The 23,617-nt window shown below is 41.8% G+C and overlaps 1 protein-coding gene across 2 annotated transcripts in view; it reads left to right on the forward strand.

Annotated features, from left to right (window-relative positions):
- LOC112557338 overlaps positions 1 to 23,617 on the forward strand; it is a 50,911-nt gene that overhangs the window by 19,849 nt on the left and 7,445 nt on the right. Inside the window, exon 2 of one of the 2 annotated variants that reach the window (XR_003097937.1) lies at positions 3,331 to 3,853. The exons of the other annotated variant lie outside the window; for it this stretch is intronic. The gene's annotated coding sequence lies outside the window, so the exon portion shown is untranslated. Of the gene's footprint in view, positions 1 to 3,330; positions 3,854 to 23,617 lie in introns of those variants that run through there. 2 annotated transcript variants of the gene reach the window in all.

Raw genomic sequence — 23,617 nt, forward strand, 5'->3', positions numbered from 1 at the left:
AACTTTTTCATTATATTGCATCCGTTGCCACATAATTTCATGCATGTAGAAAGTATGATCACACTGGTGAATACATAACAAACACCTCACAACAAACATAAAAACACCTTTTCAAAGATTTAAAAAAAAACGGGCATGTTTATCAAAAGAGCGATTCGATTACAGTCATTTCTTCCTTTCTCACTTCTTCATTCTTACGGTTTGCCTCCTACCTTCTGTCCTTTTCTTTCATTTTTTTTTACCTTCGTCTCTTAATTCATTTTTTTCTTATCCAGCTTACTCTGTGTAATGTACATTCATCAACTTATCGAACTTGTCCACACCCTTCGACGACTAGGCTATACAGCCTCAGCCTCCTTTGTCATCCTTCGTTTACAAAAAATGAAACAGTTAAGGTAATTGCTTGGCAAAAAAAAAAAAGGTACAAACAGACCCTAGCTTGGCTGACGATGAAACGATAGACAGACATTGTTCTCTGTTAAGATCGTGTTCCGACATGAACGAAAATATCTTACTGGAGATTGGTTAAGTTTACACACCGTTAGCGAATCATCGATGTTTGTGTGGTATTTACACGAGTAGAGACTGAAGTCCAGGGTGGGCCTGCACGAGGGTTTGTCTCGTAGTTTCATGCAGTAAAAGGCTCGCAGAATATTAGAACGTTAACGGGCGATACGGGTGCGGGTATGAGAGGAAGAGTACGTACGAACACTCATGCAGTCCACCCCATGGTGCCGAGACTGGGCGGAGGAGACATGTTTGTGTGAGCGCTCGGCCAGCGAGGTATCGGGGCTGTCACGCACTTAAATCACAAAGAACTGAGCAAACTTCGTTGGCAGCAGGAAAGTGAGGCTCTCATTACTTACAGAAAGATTTACTTTTGATAGTCGACACTCGTTTTCTCCTTCACAGTTCATCTTCCAAATCGATGTGTTCTTGCTATACGCTTTATTGGTGAACATGTACGTGGGCACGTGCACTCATGTGTGTGTGTGAGTAAGTGAGAGAGAAAAGGCGGGTAGAGAGGATATGTGGGTGTAAATGTGTGTGTGTATTTGTATATCCTTCTCTGTGTACGAGAGAGAGAGAGAGAGAGAGGAAAGGAAGGAGGGAATAGGTAAAGTGTGTTTAAATGAAAGTATATAATGTGTGCATTTATTTGTAGTTATTTATATGCCTTCAAGTGGGATCACAAAAACAAATATATTTATTTGCCAATGTCAAATTCCCTCAGACCTGATAGAAGACAAGCAAGTGGTTTTTCTCTTTCTCAGACCTTGCACAATAATCTTGCTCTTTTCATGATCTGATTACTATAAATGTCTCTATAAGATCAGTATATGGACATCCAAAGACAAAAGCAACAAGAAACCGTTCGAAAGATATAATAATAATATGTTTATTTATATAGCGCTTTTCCACACCATTAAAAGTGGGCTCAAAGCGCTTTACTAAAAAGAAAAACAGACAAACATAATAATAATGGATGCTGGTCTCAAAAACAATTACAGGGCAATAAGTCGTCTCTTTATTGGAACTGGTCGTCGGGGGAGCACATGAATAGACGCGGCAGCTGACAAGGCTCGCCACTTTCGCCTGTTTTGAGCGATGGTGAGCAGGTTCTTTACAAGACCATTTCACTCTTTCACCTTCGTAGTTCACCAGTTCATCCTGCGGCGTTGACCCCCCTCCAAGGTACATTGAAGGAGAGTCTTCGACAAGGTGTCGTGCCGGGTCACGTGGCCAGACGAGACCAGATCCCGCCGCTTGACTCTTTACACTTTACAGTAAGGGTGTTTGGTATGCTTCGTACAAAGCCATTGATTTTATGTTCTCTGGAAAGATCCAGAATAGTCTCCTCAAACACTTGCTCTCAAATCTCATCTTCATATCAGCGAGCACAGTTCACATTTCACATCCGTAAAGCAGGATCGGTACTAAGAGATACTTGTACAGATTATACTTTGTAGTAAACCTTACTTTATGGTTGCACCGGACTCTGTTCATTCTAGCTATTTCCGCCGTTTCTATTGTGATCCTGATGGGCGTTAACTGTCGTTGACTACCGTCTGTCGTGAAGGTGAACGCCTTTGTTCTTACCCACCATGCTGAAGCAACTCAGCTGGAACGTTGTCGACGCCATGCGACTTTCCTGCCTTTAAACTGCATATCGCTTATTTGACTTATTCTGTAGGTCTGAAGGGTGGTTGGTTCCAGTCTAGTTGTTTTGGAGATGTTAGCGTCTATCTTTAGCAGAAATTTGTACAGGTCTTTGTAATATTCATTCCATCTGCTGAGTACAGAAGAACTTTCTGTGAGAAGGAGACCATTGATGTCTCCGATGATTGAGGTATTGTGTTGACCTGCATAGGTCAAGGTCGTTAGCACCTCGTGCCATTCCTTCCTGTGTGGCTCGTGCATTGGTACATTAATCCAGTTCTCCCTATCTGCCTTCAGACTATTCTTGATAGCACAATCAATTTCTTTGTATTTTTAGGCTGCTTTGGATTTGCTTTTGTTTTCTTTCTTCGATGCCCTGCTTTGGTCACAGAGATGTAGGATGTAGTTCTTGACTCAGGATTGTTTCTTCTTCCTGCTACGTCCTAGTACTTCCTGGACTGTTGAGTTTAATCCCTCTTTGAATTTTCCATCGAGGAAGTTAAGTGAAGCGAATTTACCGCCAACCGTGGCCTCAAAGACTTCTGCTTCAAGTCCCACAACTTCTGCGAATCAAGCGAATTCGGGAGATGTTTAACCGGCGCTTCATCCTCATCTTCAGCTTTAGGACTATACGACGCGTGGAGAAAAGGTACAATGGAATGGCCATTAACTGCCACCCAATCCAGTTCTAAATCGTAAAAAGTCATGTCCAAAGGCTTACTAGCAAAGCTTCCTTGACGACTTTTATTTGTTGACATCGCGGTTGTCATTGGTGTCACCGTGATGTGTCATGGTCAACAGATTATTAACTTTCGTTGTTAGTTGGCAGATGGAAAACGTTTCTCGAAATAGCATGTGGTAAACTTTCATCGTTAAGGTTACCAGCGATCGCCATTAAACGTTACAGTCTTATGACGTCATATTAAGCGAGACAGAGGCAGCGACATGAAGAGTGGTCTGTCAAACATTTGATTGGCCTGTTGTGGGTCCAAGAAATCAAGAAGCTCTCTCTCTCTCTCTCTCTCGCACACACACTCACACGCATGCACACACACACGCGCATACTCACATGCAAGCAGAGAGAGAGAGGAAACGTTATAAATAGAAACAGAAAAATTCCCGTTTGATTCGGTCATCTACACCAGCAGGTCTTTGTGAAATATGCTTCAGACGGTGACAACTGGTGTTTCAAGAGGTCCCCGAAGACCCCGAATACGCAGGCGCAAGAAGCTTTGAACATTCGCCATGTTGACAGTGCGTGCCACGTGATGATCGCTTCAGACCGTATCGAAACATTAAAGAGGAGCAGGCGACCACTTGGACATGAACTTTGTGGTACACGAATAGCAACCTGTTCATAGCATCATTCGTACTCCCGGACTCAGCCGGAGGCCCAAATTCCACTGAGTGCCTCTCAATGTCTCATCAGAAACTCAGCGTGCTCTTCCCACAAACTAATCATGCTTTTTTGATCGGTGCGCAGGCTTCATCTTTGTCTGTAAAAATTACCCCAAAGTTGATATATTCTTTCACATTTTGCTTTCTATAGGCCTAACTGTGTTTCTAACTTCGGAAATCTGCGATGGGCTGTGCGACTACAGCATATGCATCGACTTAAAGTATGTGTGAACACATACTCATACAAGAGTGTTGTTATCATCGTTTTATTGCAGTCCTGTATACGTGTAGTCCTGTCCTGGACAGAATGAGAATTTGAAATCGTAGCCATGTTCTAGACCACTTTTATCACAACACTCAGCCACACAAACACACGCACACATACGCACAACAATCCCTCCACACACTATTTATAAAATACACATAAACACTCCCCCACACACCACAAAAAAATAAAACAACACACAGAAAAGAAAAGCAGGCAGGTTTGCTGTCCTGTATGTTATCCTGCTTAGTATCCTGCGACAAATGATTTTGCGAAGCCTACATAATTAACATTTTAAAGTCGCGACGCGCGAATCACGTGGTATCACGTTTATATGTGTGCAAAGCAGGAATCATATTTCGCTGAGATGGCGACCGGAATCCCTCCCTGACGGAAACTAGACCAGCCATGTCCGCTTTCACTGCCATCGTGTCGCAGTGGGGTCATAAAATCTGGCTTCCCCTGGCTTTATGAGCAAAGGGCCACAGAAACAGAATTGTTTTTACACTCACAGGTCTTGGAGAGTTCGATGTCAATTAATCTGTAGTTGGCTGTTTCGTGCACTGTGTGGCAGAAATCAGGAGCGAATTATTGAGCAGTACCTGCTCTGTCCCCAAGTTATGGAAAATTAAGCATTGAACACTTTCTCACCAGCGGCAGGTATATACAAGTGAAACAGTTGATGAGATACGCATGCGTATACCAACCTGTCCTGGACCCTTTTGGTGTATGCTCATCTTGCCCATCAGTTTGAATGAGGTGACTTTGCAAACCCAGCATACAGGAGCTTACATGAGGGGAACTTGCTAGTCCAGTTTACAAACGTTTACACGAGGTACATCATCATCATATGCAGTTCAGGTTCTGGCTCGTTGACAACATCGGAGCATCAATATTCAACAGTTGGTTTTCTTAGAAAAGTTGAATTTCCAGATAGACACTATATAAGTAAATATTCCCCGTAACTCGATAATAAATTATCCCCTGTTTTTGGAAGAGCATGAAAATAGATAGTACTCTTTGTCTCCCGTTAAACCGAAAACGAATTGCGAAAGAAAGCGGTAAAAACATTCCTGGAGAACTGTTAGTAACACTAGTAACCTCAGCCAATCGGCTTTTCTCTTTAATGCTTTGCTCTTGTGTAATTGGTCGTCTTGCACGTGCGGTACGAATCATGTCGTAAGTAAAAATGACAATAAGTTGTGACACGAAATGTTGCCAAACACTGTATGACAATCAATTCGCGCACAGCATCAATTATTCCGGTGTTTCTCCTCGTCGGCCGAATCGAAGAACTTCGACCCTAACATTTAGTAGCAATCTTTACACGGAAGTTTTCTAAATGATTAATATCACACAGTCACAGATCTGTTCCTCCTTCCCGGGGAAGAAGGGGACAGTTCGATCCCAGAGACGCGCGGTTGTTAAATGTCTCACCAGACGACCCTTTCGTCGACTCAGGGCGCATGCGGGAGGCTAAGCGGAAATATTGATGCCAGGAATCGGGAACATCGTTGCGCACGTGCTGGGTGAATCCCGGCATCTGCGTGGCAGAATTCTCGTGACCTTTCGAGCACTACTTACATGTCATGAGTGTGAGTTTTATTGTAAAGAAAATATCTTTTACTTTCCCGATGTCTGTGTAGGTCTTAACGGAGCGTGAAATGGTAAGAAACTAAAGAAACCACTAAGTATACACGGTTTGTGGTAACCAAATAGTCACGCTGAGTGTCTAGGGAATCAAATATGAGATTCCTACCTACCCACCAAAAAGAAATAAAAGAATGAATTATGGAAGAAATAAAGAAGGAAAGAATATGATTATTTAGCAGGAATTAAGGTTCTGGTGAAACAGGCTGGTAAAGTCTTCTTTACTCAACGAACACAGCTTTTCACGAAGTCATCAAGTGCAAGACACACGAGAGGTCAGAGAGCGCGTGCATGGAGGATGAGGACGATGTACCTGTCGTGTCTGCGCTTCGTCACGCGCGCTGCTCGAAGAGCTGATCGAAGCGAGTGTTTGTGCGCACGGTGCCTGTCGAGAGCTAATGATCGGGTAGAAATCAGTTCACTGCAAGCCGTCTTCCCCAGAGGCCAGTTGCACGACAATTATTTGCCGCCAGGCCACATACCCGATGTCCTGCGTTTGTATCCGTAAGGCAATGCCGCGTCCTCACCGATGAATGGTTCGCTCCTCTTCGACTACCTTGATAAATCAGGTACCCGTTTTCTGCTAGGGGTGAGAGGGGAGCAGGAACAGTAGTCGGTTTCTTTTCCTCTCTCTATCTCTTCCATTGTCCCTCTTATTCTCACGTTCTCTCTTCTCTGTCGGGAGAAGAGGAGAGTTGAGTGCTTGTTGGATGGGTTTCACGTTGCCCCAGGCAATGCTGCACAGCTGTGACTGTCAGTCGTGAATATTTGTGTCAGTCGACGCGAAAACTCCCCCCTCCAAAAAAATAAAACAAAACAAAAACAAACAAACAACAACAACAAAACAAACAAACAAACAAACAAAAAACGAAAAACAAAAACAAACAAACCATTTCATTGTCATTTTCTATTCAGAGGTTTCAGGAGTTATAAAGTGTTAGAACAAAAAGGTTGGGTGAGCTCGACTCGTCACGAGGCAATGTCGACAAGAATCTCTGTGATTAAATTCCTGATTGGTTGATATTCTGACCATCCCGGGGAAGCTCGCCAAAGCCGCCCACGCAGCAGGATCCCACGCAAGTCGTGGCCTTTCAAGAGCGTCGGGGCATGGTAAAGCAACCTTGTCGCTGAAGTAACCGTGGCAAACAGGTCAGTTGACAACTGCAGGTGAAAACACGACTGTCTGCAGCAGTAAAACCCGATCGAGACTGAAAAATTCGTTTGCACGCGCACCCTGAGTGTTTAACGAGAGCACTTGTCGGGGTGGGAGACGTGGAATATGTTGTTTATGTGTTGTCGAAGAAAAGGTCCAGGACATAAAAGCACATATTGAGAAATATCAAAAGGGAATATTCATTGACTCCGTCACTCGATCTCTTGCACGAGAGACAGACAGAGAGAGAGAGACAGAGACAGAGAGACAGAGACAGAGAGACAGAGATAGAGACAGAGAGACAGAAATAAAATCTAGAGTTAAGCTTTTCTTATTTTCCTGTCCATTCCTCTTTTTCTTTCTTTCTGATTGAGCAGTAAAACAGTTCTGAGAGTAAACAAAAGCTTACTTGTCCATAGAAGACTAAGACAAAAAGTAAACGAAAAGAATTTATCAGCTTTGAGTTAGGTATGTTCTTCGGTCAGATATAATAAGTACACGCAAGTACACATACGTATATTTCCACCATAAACGTCAGAGTGCAAATAAACATCCAAAGAGAAGACCATTCCATGACAAACACCCGTGGTAGTGGTGTCACATTTGTCAGGCTCTGTGCCTACCTTACGACCTGTGTCATCGTCTGAAAGGACTGTAGCACTGGATGGTCACTTGTTGTGTGTCGAGAATGTCAAGATTATTTGCTGTACCTTTGGCCGTAATCAAAGTCCAGCGTGGTGTTTCTTTCCGCCCTCATTCGTGGTCAAACTCCACAATTGTCGGTGTTGGACCCACTTTCACTGTCATTTTACACCATACTCTCTTGTAACCTGTAGGGACACAATGCAAGAGCAGAAATACGGATATGGAAATTATTAAAGATTAAAACCAAAGATTTGTGTTAGTCTTCAAATCCGTTCTGTGAGACTAATATATCCATTATTCATCAACTTTGCTGAAAGCTCTCAGAACACTTAACTTTCACGAGTTGTGGTCCTGTAGATAACAATAACAAAGGAAACCCAGCTTTTTTACAGATCAGTACATCGGATATGTTTCAAATATCTTTGTAAAGCATTGAAGTCTGTCAAAGTCCATCAAAGAGCAAGCACCTTCTTAAGGTGGTGAGGAAACATTTCTGGTTAAAAGTAATTTCGCCAGCAAAGACATGAGTTCACTGAACCCATCTAAAGATTCCATTACGACAGTCGCGGGTTTTGAGGGTTTTAGGCATGGTGTTAGTGTGAATAAGTATGGAAAAAAATAAGCCGCTTTTATAAATATTTGTCAGTGCTTGCAGCAGTTAGAAAAGCAAGAAACGAAAGGGTTGATAGCTGGTTTCATTTTCTGCGATACAGTTTTCATAACGACGAACTTTCTTTCCATCAATGGAGAAGTGCAGCCTCGTTTTGGTGTTGATATTTTAAGACGATTGGTTGCAGCAGGCCCTGAAGGTGTCGTAGCGGTAAATATAATCTTACACCGGGGGCGATATTCTGGCTCATTCTTTGCACTCGCAGACCTACTGCCAGAACACAACCGGAGGCGACCAGTAGAGACGTTGGTCTAGACTGAGGAAACCCGTCTAGACGAGATGATATAATAATAAGCAGTCTTCCTCCTCCCACAACCCCTCTTCAACCTATGGCACGTAGGTACTTATGGAATGCTGTTCCTCGTTGCCGAGTAAAATAGTGTAAATGAAAATGTTCTTGCAATTCGTCAGACTTTCAAAAATACCATTCTTTCCAAAACTGCAATTAAAATGGAAGGATGGGGTGTGTATCACTGTACATATGTGTACAGTGTGTCATGGCAGCGCTTAGGGTGACAGAAAAAATCAGAGATTGTTTAGTAAGAGCTACCTCATTTGTTAGTAAATATTATATGAATAATAACGATAAAGAAAGTGGTATTGTCAATGGAACATGTAACGATGGTCAAACTTTCTACAGAATTATCAAACACATGCTTTCAGTCGTCGTGACATGCTCTGTTATATATGAATTTATTTATCCCTTAGTTCTCTCTCTGCGCGAGTGACTGACTCTCTTAATCTCTCTCTCTCACCCTCTCTCACCCTCTCTCTCTCACTCTCTCTCACACACACACACACACGTACATTTTAAAGTCTGGAGCTGCCTAGAGTCGTGTCACTAACCAATCTTCGCAAGTCACCAATTTTTCTTTCATAATTCAAAGTTAGCAAATAAAGTCTGCAGACAGATACGACTCATGTTGCAGGTGTAAAACATTATGATTAACACTCAAATATGAACAGTATCTTTTGAAAGATTCAAATAAATATCTGTTTTCTCAACTACTGAAGAAATACATTTCCTTCGGCTTTCAAGAAAAAATTATCTACGTGCTTTTTGTCACGTCTACCTTGGGTTTCAGAGCTGGTTGTATCCTCTTTCAACCATAAAACTGAGCGTAAGCTGCTTTTCGCTTTGAAATTTGCGACCAGTAGGTAACACAATAAAAAATATCGTATTCCACAGCTGAACATTCGAAACGTCATTCAATATTCATGATTAAAATTATCGAAAACTTTCGTAGGGAACATTATCCAGTTTATATGAATTCTTTACTATTACTTATCACTGCACTTTCTTCATTCTCAGACTGGGTCAAGCCCCTTTGTGAACTTCCATGCACAGGTCACATTTTTTAGCCCTTGAAGCCGCCTGTGCAAAATGTTTCCTAAGATGTACGTGAAGGGCTTGAAACGAGATAAGGTCTTCATAAATGAGATCCATCTCACTTTAGCAATACTCTGCAAATTCTGTTTCAACATTATCAGTCTCTCTGAAAGCTGAGGTTCACCAAATATTTACTCGAATATATTTCACACAGGCACTTTGACAGTTCATGAGAGTCTGTTATTTTGTTTTAATTAATTGTGTGTGCGTGTGTGTGTGTGTGTTTTAACTGGCATGTTTTCAAACTCTTCACTCAGATACTTACACCCCCGCAAAGCACTTACCTTACACCTACAGCGACTCAAACACGTAGGCGACGCTTTCGCTGATAAATGTCTTCGCAAAAAAATAGCTCACTCTCCTTTCATTCAATATTTAAGCAGCTGGTAACAGAGAACGATCATCTACTTCAAATAAGGAGGCGGTCATTTCCCTTTCTTTTTAATATAAACATCTTGTTGTTTTGACACAAAACACAAATATAAGTTCAGTATACTAATAGCAACTTAGCTTTGAAGGCCAACACGATCGTTCAGCAAAAATCGCTGAAAGTAGAGCATTAGGTATTACAAAACACATCCCGGTGACATTTTAGGCACGATAAATATTATTTTTTTCTTTATTAATTACACCTTACATTTGTCGAGAAAACAGGAAGTGAAGAAGAGGATGCAATCCTTGGCAAAACAAACCAGGACACAAGGTGCTACTGTGAATGTTCTCGTTGACTCTCAGATAAAGTTAGTTCCTAACGATAACGCAATGTAAACAAGTGAAGTTCTAATCAACAAATGAGAAGCTTTAGTGGTATGCCCATACTTCTAATAGCTCCCGAGGATTCCCCTTATGAGCATTTCAAAATTATTACTTACCTGTATTTTTCTGTCAGTCAGTCGTCCCTTGACCAGCACCTATTGCTGGGTGGATTCCGTAGACATAAGCTATGAGAGGTATCAAAACCGTTATCAGAGAAAAGCGCTTTGAAGCTACAGATGAACACAGCTATGCTGAGTATGGACCAACTGACATGTTCACAATCCACAAATTCCCAACATGGTCTGCAGACACCAGCTGTGAACTTTCTTGAACAAGATGAGTGTGGCATGTACAGTGAGACTGGAGGTCAGTTTAATGGACTGACTGCTGATGTAGAAAAATCGCTAAGAGGTGAAGTCAGTCGCAAATTGTAGCTAAGAGCTGGCAAAAAGGCAAACCACTCGAGACTGCCTGAAAGACGATGAAACTGTGAGGTACTTTACTGGAATGAACAACTATCTGTCTCTGGCAGCTGTTCTTGACTTTGCTTTGCCTTACATGCCCCCAGATGAGGCTTGCACTCCCTCCTTTTCATAAATACACATTAGTGCACATGACAATTAACACTGTACTGAAACATCTTGTTTACTTTTTCTGTGATCCGTGGGTATCCACAAGTAATGTTGTATGTGAAGCGATTGGAACTTTATTTCAATGCTTGTCGTATGTTGTGTTTGTTCTGAAAGACAATGCATTCGAAACATCCTGCCACAGCAATTCTTGCAGTCACCATTGAATCATGGTTTGTCGATTGCTTTTGAAACTTTTGTGGCGGTTTTGTAATTGGTAGCATGAAGCCAATGGATTTTAGTTTGGGAATGTGCTCATACTAATCATATTTTTCTTAACAGCTTCTGTATCAGCCGCATGTTAAGTTATGAACACCTTACTTAACGAATCAGATGAAATATTCACTAATTTATCAAATATATATATATCACATTTCTATTTAACTTGTTCTCCAAACATGCAACGGGAACTCTGAAAATTCGATCCATCGGGTACTGAACTGTGGCAGTGATAGAAATGACAGCACAGTGAGAAATCAAAAGCACGTGTGATGCAGACATCATTTTTTTTTTTTTTTTTTGCAAAACAAATTAGTAACTATCGTCCTGACACTATGGCTGCAGACAACCCGTCTGTCTGGTCCGCTCACCACACGGAACCACCTCCGCAGATTCTGGTTTTCCTCCCGCACCCACAACCCACCCAGTTTCACATCAAAAGCATGCAAATGGTCGTTGATCAATCAGGGGACGCTAGCAGGGACAATAACGACAACTGTGTTCTGCAGATGTTCTTCCGCATGACGTGTCTGTAGTGCGTGGCATGAAGGAATATTGTTAGCTGACAGGAACCATGTTTGCTGTCGACCACCCTGTCAAGGTGGGGCCATTAACATATACGTCACGCTTACAAGGCTCACGTGGAGGAGACATGTACCTCCCAATGATACCCGGATGCTTTTTTTTTTTTTTTTTTTTTTTTTTTTTTTTTTTGCGTGTAAAACTCCAGGAAACCGAATGACAAGGGAATTATTCTTTTTGTTGACAAAAATGAAAATAGATTCGATTGCAAAAGACTTCATATTAAATTCTGCTGCCACCTACAGTATTAAAATGTGTCAACCTAAAGCAGATTGGACAGAACCGAAATTAGCGAAGCTCCGGAGAGTAGCATCGTACATGACAAATGCCGACACTGTTGTCTTTCAGCCAACGCCCCTTCAAACAGTTTAAAATGAATCTTTCACACAGACTTAAACCTGATATTTAACGAAAGGCCAGCTTCCATATCCAATTTTCTTGCAACCTCGATGGGTTGAGCGAATCTTACATTCATGCGAGCACCTAGCAACTCTGATCACACCCACGGTCTGTAAGCATGTTAAATAAGTGGTACTTCTACTGCACTGAAAAAGTCATGTCTTCTTATGGTGAGTGTGTGTAAAACTACTAACATCATTATCCTCCAAGGGGCGAATGCAACTGCGCTGAGATCATAAAGATTTTTTCTGGTTTGTTGTTCTTAGTTATTTTTATATGTTGTTGAAACAGTAGCTGAAAAAAAATGTGCTGGTGTTGAAAATGTCAAAGCTGAACTATTGTTCGAAATCAAATCCTGGATATGAAACATTAATCAGTTTCGTTCTGAAATCTTCTCACAAACAAGCCTAGAATTTTTTTAAATTTCTGTTAAACATCAATGACAAACAGGAGGTATTTAAGGTACAACCAGAAATATTGTTCAGCTCTTCGTGGGAATGGACACCTACGTATGTATACACGTTCTCAACAACACAAATATTTTCATATACACAGCCACTATCGCATATACATTACAGAATGGTCAGCAGTAGCGAAAGTGAGCTTTAAAACACTCGAGATTAATCTTATCTGGCCAGAGTTTAAAAAGAATGTTTGATGATTGCTGGCAAAATGCTGTCAGGAGTCGTGATAAATTCTACTTGACAATTTTTTCCTTGAATGTTTAGAAAGCTATTTTCTTAAAATAAAAGCTATTTTCTTAAAAATTTTCGTAGAATGTCGAGCTTAGAAAATTATCAGGGTTCTGGATGCAGACCAAGATGCCTGTGGTCATAGTAGCGTGGAGGGATGGGGAGGAAGCCTGTCCTAGTAAACCATATTAAATCACAATATATACAACCTACAGTCACCGAGGTCCCGATAATAAATATTCTCATAACTTTGATGCTGGCTTCACGTGACCTAAGAAACCATTTCTGCTTTTTTTTTCCGGATCATTAGTATGGCAACGATAGCTAAAGTACTGCTTACCTCTCTCTCCACCAGCATTTTTTTTTTATTTAACTAGTTTCGTTGCAATATTCCATAGAAGGAGACATTTACCTAGTTTCCTATTTACTTGTACAGTCGGGAAAGAGAGATCCAGTGTCACTGGGGATACTTGCCCTATTTTCTATTTTTTCGTAGAGACATTGTTTTTAATGATACAAAGCTCACAAACCTAATTAAAAACTTGAACGTGCAGAAACATTCTAAAGATGTCATTGACTCGGATTGCAGACAAAAGGTTATAAAGCCTGATCTTTTTGTACCTGCCTATCACCTAACGCACCTACTTATCTTTGCCTACTCAGTTTTGTAAATGAGTGGGCTGCTTCAGTAAAATGAATGAAAAATTAAATTTTTTTTTACAATTAAACAGATGAGAAATGGATTTAAACAATAAAAATGCACGTGCGAATATCGTTACAATACTAAAACTGACAGTAATAAGAGACTACTGAATGAAATAAAATCACATATTAAGTGTTTAGGCTCAGCTGGCTGTTACCACAAGCTGACTGAAAAGAAATTGATATTTTCCCCGACAACGGAGTTCTATTTGAGTCTTATCTCAGGTCCCTCTAGCAGCCATGGTATATGGATCTTAAAATGGTTCTGCCATCATCTGAAGATGAACCTCTGTCCTGTCCTCTCTTTTCCATGCTTCAAACTTGTATGCCTGATAATATCTTTTTCTTTCTCAGAAGATATTCTATTATTCTCAACAAATGATCATAAAGCCAGTGTAATTTTTTCTCTAATCAGATGATGACCAATTTTGGTATGAGAAAACAATGCAGCGATAAAGTCCTTTTTAGCATATACAACATCTTTATGTTCTTTTACATTATATAAAACATGTTTACGTCTGAATATTAACAAACTGTAAATGTAGAATTACAAGAAAAACAAGAAGATACAGCGTTGACAAAGATCCCTGCAAGAGAATTCTTAACTTGCAGAGGTTGTATGTAAAAACTGTGCTAGTAGATGACCAAGGACCAGCAGGGTGGTTACAAAGGGTGGGCTTTGAGAGGTTTCTGGTCCACAAAACGAAAGCTAAAGGGAACCTACTCAATCGACCAAATGCACTCTGGCTACATTAGTCATCGTGCCAATGCGCTATTGATTCCTTAGTTCCGCCATGAGATACGATCGTGGGGAACAAAGACAGCATCCGGGCAACTCCGAGCGAGCCGTAGGGAGGCTGTGGTCAGAAAAAAAGTTTGCAAATCTCCGGGTCATCCTTTCGCAGCGTCCACGGCGGCAGAACCTGGAACCGCAAAGCCCTGTAGGTGTGTGTGTTTGTTTGTGCGCGGGTATCACTCACGATGATTGCATAAATTTTACTCAGGGTTGATGCAATCTTGCTTTGCCAAGTCATAGTGTACACAATTACTTCCAGCTGTTCCGGATTTCGGTGGACTCCCCCTACCCCTTCTCCCGCGAAAGTCATTATCAAAGTCATTGTGGCCGTTCTCAAACCTCTTTGGCCATCGTGGTGTACGTTTGCTGTGAACCATCGATCACGTTGCCCTCCGACAGGCTCCCGCTTACGCCTCACGGCCATCCTATGAGACCGCGGGCAGCGTCCGGGGCTCGCGCTCCGCCAGAGGGCGGACACCGTAGAGCGGGGGGACAAATCAAACAGATATACAAATACATCACAAACACCACTGCCAATCGCGTGTGATCTGCAAACTTTCGAGACCAGTGCGCATGAGGCTTCCAGCTCCCAGAAATGAAACGTTTTCGCCCCAGAAAATAAAAATCACAAATAATGAAAAAGGAAAAAAAATAATAACCCTATTCCCTTGACACTGCCGATATATCTCCTTTTGTGCAACGGAGAGGCTATGGTAACAAAAGGGAGACGAACAGGATGGTGTCAGGCGCGCAGCCTGAAAAATCCGGCGTTTGCGCAGATAGAGAAAACGAGCGTTTGACATGCATCGTCGTCGTAGACGAAAGGCCCTGACAGAAGCCAATCACCAGATAGCACTGGCAGCCTCCTCCCTTTCCCAAAAGATGGCAACTTTATGATGCTGGCAAGGCCCCACCACAAAGAACTGGCAAGTCTGCGACTCTGGCAAAGCCTTGAGTAGCTGGCGAGTGTGACCCTGCTAAGGTCCACCTGACCTCTGCAGAGGTTTTTCAGACTTTCTGTGCTGTAAGTGAAAAATGTTTTAAACAGGGCAAGCAATGTTTGCAGCTCGCTCATTATATAATTTCATATAAATGTCAAAAACACACCACCACAGCAAGTACCTATAAAGAGACGACCGACCGAATATTAGTAAAGCAAATTTTTGTTTTAGGTAGGAATGTATGCGAAATTTTGACTCGAAATACGGTAAATTTATGAACGCACGAACCCTCAAGCCAACATACATTAGCATAAACAAGCCGAGTACCAGTTGAAAAGTAGAGCGAAGTCTCTAAACTCCCTGTAGCAAAGAGTATGTGTAAATTATTCAGTTTTGCAGTTAGCGCGATCTCCATTAAACTTACTTTGTCCCTAGGCCCTTCAGACACCGTTCCCTCCCACGCCACACTTAGCATCGCAGTCCACCCCCAGCATCACGTGTTTCCGGTGACGAGCGAAGCGCTGCTTTCCAGTCTCGTTACTAAGTTACTGTTTGTTCCTCCATACAGCCATGGATACTTGAGTGTAGCATCTTCTCCCTCCCATCCCGATTCCTCCCCCACACACTCCTTACTCATCTGTTGGAGACTCCGTGTTTCGTCCAGACTGATAGCTGCTCATCAGCTACTCAGTGTCAGTGACAACTGCTCAAAACGATAGCTATAGCTATTTAGTCATTATCAGGCCTCGTCAACTGATCATCGTCAGGGTTAACGAACCTCATTATCAGTGCGCAGTGACAACTGTTCAATGTCACACTGTCAGACCTTATCACCGCTATTCGTTGTTACTGTCCAACACTGTGGGCTCCCATTGGGTCAAGTCAGTGTGTTTGCGCACCCGTCCGTCTCGCTGACTGACTTCTTTCCTATCTAAAAGTATTTACGTCTATTTATTTATTTACTCCCACAACAAATTTCTGCATGCGAGATAAGTGGAAGTACACTAAAAAATCAAGGAAAGCAGGCCGTGGTTGTCGAAGAGCAAGTTTCTGGTGACTTCGTGAGAAAAAAAACCAACGAGTCAGGTAATTACGCCCTCTTACTCCCATCAAAGGGTAGTCTTCATCTCCCTAAATGGTTTGAGTCCATAAAGGTTTTGGGGTTTTTTCTGCACGAAACAAATATAAAACTGCTGTGGGGTTTTGTGACCAGGAAGCATGAGGAGGCAAGAAGAAGGTCAGCTTGAAGAGATGACAGCGATGATGGAGGATGTACTTTAACGCGGATTCTTTGTTCTGCTTTGTATGTCTCACTTTTTTCACGACTCGTATTAAACGACTTTGATATCTGATTCATAAAAGATTACATAATACTGCATAATGCTGCAGCTCCCGGCGTAAGATTGCCTGCCGAAGGATCGAACGCACTTACATCATAACATCCACGCAACTGTATTCTCCTCTGCCGAGCACAAAAAAACAAGACTGGCCCTCGCTTTTAAAACGCTTTTAGAACAGTTCTCTTTTTTTCAACCTAAATGTACCCGTAAGGCTTGTTTACTTTCTAAAATTCGAGCCGTTTACCTGCAAGGACAGGAGGTACGCCGATGTAGCACGCAACCAACTGGTGTCACTGAGGGGTTCAGAGGGGAGGAGGGAAAGGTCACTTAGATTAAAAACATCAGTATTGTGAAACCATAGAGATAACTACTGAGCAAGGGTTGAAGTTATGGAGGCGTAGTCTACATTTTGTCTGCCGCAAGTAAAATAGTGCTGCACTTGCGCCGATTGTCGTCGATCGCGGTACCTGGTGAAATCGTCCCGCCCTGCAGGTCTACACACTACCTGTGTGTCCCACCTGCGGAGTCACGTGACACTTTCTCACAGACTTTGTGTGGAGGACGATTGCGGATGGAGAGGGTTGTAGTACTGTGGCGATGGTGGTGGCGGTGGATTGGTGGGTGAGAGACGGAGGCGAACACCAAATCCATCCGCTGCACTACTTTGCTTGTGGCGGGACTAACCGAGGCACGTGCGGCCATGCCCAGACAGACCCCAAGCAGTGCTGTATGTGTCACGTGCCTCCACAATACTATATACATAGGTCGCTTCGACAGAAAACATTGCACATAGGAAGGTTGTGGAATCGACGGCTGTCTGCCATTATTTGCTTGTTTCTGACTTTCTGAGACCTACACGTAGTCTCCCGCCCAGGACTTGGCCTCCCACGCGACGAGATACAGGTCCTGCCGCGTGAAATATTTTCAAGGAATATTCCCTGGTGATGAGATACACATCTCCAATCATCTCCATTCACAGAAAGAGGACAAAGTCGTGATATTACAAATGTCATTATTAGCATATCGTCCCAGCTTTCCCATTGGCTGAACCCTTGACAACCTAAAAGTACTCACGAACAATCCTGATGTCTATGTTGACGTTTTACGGTGATGTTTGTACACGGGAATCTCTACAATGAAAGCTAGGAGCTATTCACTTACATTTGAGGGACAAGTATCTTGTAATGAGCTCTTTCCAGTCATTAGAAAAAATATTTACATTGAATTAATCTTTAACGAGGTGTCCGTATGCCAAAGAATACAAATGACAATATAATAGCGCTGTCGTAATTATCTTGATGATGTCCTACATGCTCAATAGCGTTATGACAATAAATAAAATATAAATCATCATAGCTAAAAGAACAAATGATTTTTAAACATGAATCAGAAGATTAATGCAAATGATATTTTGAAGGAATTTGGCGAGATTTCACGAATTAACCTAACCTTCTTCAATAAGCTTCTCTAGTTTGGAAAAAATGTTTAGTTTGCCAGAAACAATCCTCAGAAACCAAGAAACACAAAACCTCTTGCCTTTGCTGCAGACTGCCCCAGGTAAGATGACCTAAGATAGTAGCAATGGTCTAGCCTTTGTGTCGCCACAGTTTTAGGAATATGAACAATACGTCACAGGAAGTGGCGCAAAACGTCATGCGGAAACGCGTGAAACGTCACAAGGACAGGTGGAAAATATCATTGGCTGTGCCCAAGACTCCATAAAAATGCTTGGAAAACAAGCTAAGGCAGTTTCAGATTCCCAGTCGGCAGAGCGGTCAGGCTCCTCACCGCCCAGCAACCTCTGGACCAGCCTCGCTTCACCTGTTGATGGATGGCAAACTTATTTTGTCCCGAGATCAGCAGTCAGCAGGGCGCAACGGCCCCACAGCGCACCGGCACCCTAAGGGCCAGCTTCTCGTCGACAGTTGATTGATTGCAAAACTTTGTTTTGTCCTCTTAGTCCGCTTCTTTGCGTCGTGTCGCCATGCCGGGCATCAACCGGGCCAGTCCCCCTCCACCTCCAGTCGGTGATTGCAGCAGTCTTGCCCGTCCCTCCACCCCAAGTGTTTCGGCTGCGCGGACAGATTAAAAATAAATGCTGCTCTCCCGTGACATTAACCTGAGTTGATATGACATGACCACAACTGGCAAGAACCGACAGGTCCTGCTTCAGTAAACTGAACGAAACAGAGCGAGATGGAAGTAAATCGAGTCAAGACCTGGACAAACAATCTCCTTAGCCAGTGTCCATAGCACCACCCTCGTCGTGAGTCAAAACAGATTCTTTAAATGTTTGGTTTTCCTGTTTTAAACTAAAAAATTTTGGCTATCGGGAAAATCACAATCAGGTCTAGCGGGATATTTTAACTTCACAAGCGTGCTGATATGTAAAATACTTTTTGTCCAGGACGATAACGTTGATGCATATTATCTAATGCACACAGATTACAACTGCGATTGATTACAAATTTAACTCTGTTTTTGTCCAATTTACCTGAGCAAACGACTCATTTCACCGCTAACTACTTGTTTATGAGAATGGTAACGTGTCGGCCTCGAAATTTAATGTTCGTTTTTATTCCAGTTGGTGCGTTTGATCTGAAGGGGAGGCAATCCATGGCTCGTCAGCACAGCTCTGCTTTGTGTGCTCTGTGTTCTTTGTGTGCTTTGTGTTCTTTGTGACCTTTGTGTGCATTGTCTACATGGAGAAAAGTGCCGGTGGCAGAAAGGATGAATTATGTATCGCAGTCGCTCGTTTAGTCTGTGCTTCACGCTGTAAACAAAAATAAAGGGAGGCAACCATGAATGCTTGCTTGTTAGGGCGTGTTGGCTGCAAAACAAGAATTAATTGTAGCTAGTAAATTATTTCTAAGTAACGGTAAAAATAGTATTAAAAAATCTATACATGTATACTCATGTTTCTGCATGTAATATAGGTACCGAGAGAAAAGAATTTGAGAAAACGCGAGAGATGGAAGGAGGAGAGCAGATAGAAAAAAGAGTTGTGCCATTTTCATTAGTGACTGGTCTTTTTTATTTTTGTTATTTGCGTGTGTGTGTGTAAAGTATTTATACCTAATTTGATTCATTCCTTTAAACCTTCTTCGTCTTTTTCGTTACACTCTGTCTCTCACACTCTCTTTTCTCTTTGACGACTCATCTTTCGTCAATTTTTTTATAATTTTCCATTTGTATCGAGTTTCCTAACAGGTTGTGTTCTTTTTGTCTTTACTCTCAAAACACTTGAGTCATAGATATTTGTCATGTCTCATGAAGGAACCAATAAGAATCCAGACAAGGCTGGAATCTTCAGGAAGTCATCTCATGCTCCTGATTTTTTTTCTGACTGAAGTGGGGCTAGACTCTCTTTCTCCACTGAAATAGTTGTCTGCCTTAATAATCATTTTTATTTGCATCTTGATGCTTTTGAAGTTTGAACAATTCTCCGATCCTATATCAAATCGGTTTTTTTTTTCAATTCTGAATACATAGCTAAAGAGACCGAGTTCTTAACGTATTTCTTTGTCTTTTTAATTGAAAATAGACTAACAATGAACGATTGTTTATTGGATGTTGAATCCACGTTTTCAAAATGCTTAGTAAAAATTAAATGTCCTTCAAAAGATAAAAGTTAATATTATAAATAAAGGTGCACAATAATTGAGTCTTGCAGCTCAAGTTATTTTGATAAAATTTGCTAAAATCACAATGAATGTAAGTCTTTGCAGTGACATAGTTGCTGTCTGGTTTGTACAGTTAAAAGCAGTGATTAATGACGAATTTTATTTCTATGTCAGCTATGCCTTCCTTAATTAATCAACCGACCTAAATGTCTTTGCCACCAGCGAGACTAAAACAAAGAGGTGAACTCTGTAACCTTGTTTGAAGACAAAAAGCAGTTGTCTTTCCTTGCCGGCAATCACAGAATCTTTGTTGTTTGTTGACGACCTCCACACCCGAACTGAAGCCATCAGACAAAGCAGTCGTTGAGAAGTCAGTGCGCATGTCTATGGATGCAAGATGTCCCGCCAGGGATTTGCCCTTACTTAACACTCACGGGTGCAGGCAAGCATGACCGACCTGCCAGCCGGAATCCAAAAGCGTGAGCAAAGTTCAAGCAAGAATTCATTGCTGCAGTGTTTTTGTCTATGGTTTCCAAGCGATGTTTTCTCAAAGCGGGAACCAGTTTACCCAAGAGAGTGGCTGGAAGAGTGAATAAAGAAAGCCGTTAAATATGTTGCATTAGGTGAAGGGCTTTGACTGAGCGTTCGGTCGTTTGAAAAAATAGGGTCGGCATACAAATGAAGTAGTCAGTGCTGTCCCATCTGTCTTAATAATCTGTAACAAGTAATAATAAATTAACATTAGTTTATCGTTGTTGTTGTCATCATCATCGTCGTCGTCGACATCATCGCTACCTTCATCAAAATCATCGTTTTCGTCGTCGACTTCTTCCTTCATTTCATCTTTTTTTTTTTGTGACTGCCTCTTGGTGATTCTAAGAGTACGAATGCACAGTATACTGACTCGTAATGGAAGCTTCACTCCCCTCCCCCAACAGCACCACCATTGCCCGTCACCACAGCGCGCGAGTCATCAATTATTAGCATACCAGAGTTTTCACGATGGACTGTAACCTCACGTGTATACGAATGGAAATCCCCTCGAGAGCACAGATGTTTGAAGTTAAAATTGATTTGAAGGGGTAAAAAAGGAAAATCACACGCGGGCGTTCAGAAAAATGGAAGAAGTGTTCACTTTAAAGAAAGCGTGTGGTGGGTAGAAGAGGCAGAGCTAGAGAGACCATGGCTTATCAGATTTGGGTGAAACAGCTTTTAAAGAAATACGCTGGTAATACAGGGATCTGACTGCTTGTTTTGTATTACGAACTGTGGGAAGTAATAAATAAAATGTGCACGTGTGTGTGTTGTGCAGATGACTGACTGATCACGGTGCGCCAGCTCTGCTAACTAGGAAGCCAGAATGAAAATGGACATTCGTCTTCTTATTGACCAAAACTGTTAGCAGAATCCCCAGTCATGATGGTCGTCTGATGGAAGAGGACCTTCCTTCGCCTCCCATCTACTTCCACTCTCCAAGTTAATGTCCTATACAGGCTGTTCCACCCTGTTTCCATGTTCTTACAGGTGTAGAACACACATCGTTGCTCTTAAACGTTTTCTTGATTGGTGCGACATCAGTCGTCTTCATGGCTTTTTGAGAATTCCTTCTTTTTGACTTCTTTCTATTTATTTACAATGTCAGGGATCTGGAAGTTATCACGGGGTTAGCTAGCTACAAAAGCAGCATTCACAGGTAAGAATCTGAAATCTGAGAGAGCTTAGAGAGTGTGTGGAGACAGTAACAGTAAATTATTGCACAAGACAAGACGGTTTGCGACCAACAAAACAAAGAAGTAAAAAATAATTTTGTCTAAAAGCTAAACAAAGAGAGAAAAAAATGAAGCATGCTAGAATAAAAGTGGACACAATACAACTGCAGTCTGTTGTCACAAATCATAAAAAGACATAATTTGTTACAGTTTTCTTGGTGAAGCTCGACTGCAAAAGGCGCATGGAGAATAAGAAATTACTGGTATTTTAGGGTCTCAATGTAATCCTCCAGATATGTCAAGGCCTGAAGGATAGGATTTACAAAGGATTGGGGTGAGCTTCGTGAAGAATAAAAAGAATGGTCGCCCGAGGCAAACACGACCAACCGTCAGATATGAGACAATGGATTAAAGCACACATTCAACATTCAATTTAGAACGATGGAATGAAAAAGCATTTTTCTTTGAGGTTTTTTTTTCTAGTTAAATCATGGAGAATTCTTTTCCCGCAGACGCCCATGGGATATTCTGGTCCTGTTAGAAACAAGTCTGAAATCCTTCTTTTCAATGAAGGATTGGAAACAGATTACAGAATAATTTATGGCTATTAAATCTCGGCATCTCTTCAGCTGTGTTATTTAAAATGGTGGTATTCAATTTTAATCTATTGCTGTCCCCTTTTTCTTGGTATTGCTCCTCCATTACGTCTACAAGCGCCTACACACCAAGCATGCGAGCGCGCGCGTGCACTCACACACTACTAATAGACAGTACAATAAATTTCATTATAAAATAAAATATAAAATAATATACACCATGAAATAACTAATATTGGCTACAGATTTAAACAAGTGAATAAGCGCAGAATAGGCCGAGCAGACATCATCCCAGTCTGATGGAGTGAAAGACTGCTCCTGCCGCAGAAAAGAGACGGCCGGCCTGACACTAGTCCAGCCAGATATCAGTCCTGTGGCAAAGCAATACCTAACTTTTGAGTAGACTGTGGTACCACAGAGTGGCTCGGTAACAGTTTTCTTTGTCAAGACAAACCGCTTGATCAAGCGACAAACAGATGGCTTGGCCACAAGGTGGACACTACAAAGACACTGTCATGTCACCCTGTCGCCCATGTAAACGCGTCTGCTAGCCAATGGCACAAACACTGACATTATTCACAGAGCAGCTGGAAGGATGCAGTCCTGGCATCAGCCCTTCAGATGTAATATTTCTTGGCCATCAGTGCTTTCAGGGTCTTTTTTTTTTCATTTTTAGTCATTTAGGGGCTATTAATTTCCTTATTAGGATTTATGAAAGACTGGTCATTTTTGGGCCTTTCAGTATATACAATTGCGCCTGAACGTTTTCATTCCAGCAAAATTTAATCTCCGGCATTTCTTGCAGTGAATACGAGAAATCTTCTTTATTATTTGTTTTCTTTCTCTTATTAAGCTTCTTGTATTCAGTGCTTTCAGAATGAACTTTGAGTTGTCTTTTTTTTTATTTTGAGAAAGCTTCATCATCTGTTAAATTTTATTTCTGAAACCTTTTCTTTTTGCAACCAACATCATTCTCCTAACACTTTCTACAGCACAGTTCCCATTGCCACGTGCAGGTGCTGATTACAGAGCGGTTGAGACAATTCTGGTGTTGGGAAAAACACTTTTACTACAAATTATACTTTGAGGCCAATGACAAACACTTGTCCCAACCGTTTTGGTGCGTTTCCTAAAGCTTACACGAGCTTCTGCTGGAGGTTCTAGTGGAGGTGTTGCTGCCAAAGGCCTTTGTCAGAATCATCAACGACTTTCTTAACGCCTTATTAGACTTCAACAAAGTCACATAGTTTTGTTTTTTTTCTCTCTCTCTCTCTCAACCCGCTTCGGCTTTCGCTGGAACCA

This window comes from Pomacea canaliculata, linkage group LG2 (genome assembly GCF_003073045.1).
Source record: "Pomacea canaliculata isolate SZHN2017 linkage group LG2, ASM307304v1, whole genome shotgun sequence".
NCBI lineage: Eukaryota > Metazoa > Mollusca > Gastropoda > Architaenioglossa > Ampullariidae > Pomacea > Pomacea canaliculata.